The sequence below is a fragment of the Buceros rhinoceros genome, unplaced genomic scaffold (assembly GCF_000710305.1).
Source record: "Buceros rhinoceros silvestris isolate BGI_N320 unplaced genomic scaffold, ASM71030v1 scaffold28779, whole genome shotgun sequence".
NCBI lineage: Eukaryota > Metazoa > Chordata > Aves > Bucerotiformes > Bucerotidae > Buceros > Buceros rhinoceros.
In genome coordinates, this window is record NW_010433709.1 from 1 (window position 1) to 339 (window position 339).

The following is a 339-nucleotide window of genomic DNA, read 5'->3' on the forward strand; positions in this document are numbered from 1 at the left end:
TGTCCTGTCCCCCGCAGAGCCAGCACATGCTGCACAGCAGGACAGGGGCTGCTCCGCGTCGAAGGAACAGCCCCGTGGACAGCAGCAGCATCTTGGCTTCTCACCATCGACAAGAGTACCCGGTGTGGGGCTGAGCTGGGGCACGAGCAGACACAGGACATGGTCTGCAGCCCCCAGCAGCGGCCCAAGGCTGGGGAGGACACGCTCCCTCCTCGACCAGAGGGGGCAAAAGGCGCCCGGAGAGCCCTACCCCGGCATTTCAGGGTACACCGGAGCCCTTCCAGGGCTCAACTCTGCCAGAGGCTCAGTCCACAGCTGCCACAGTTCCACACTAACACC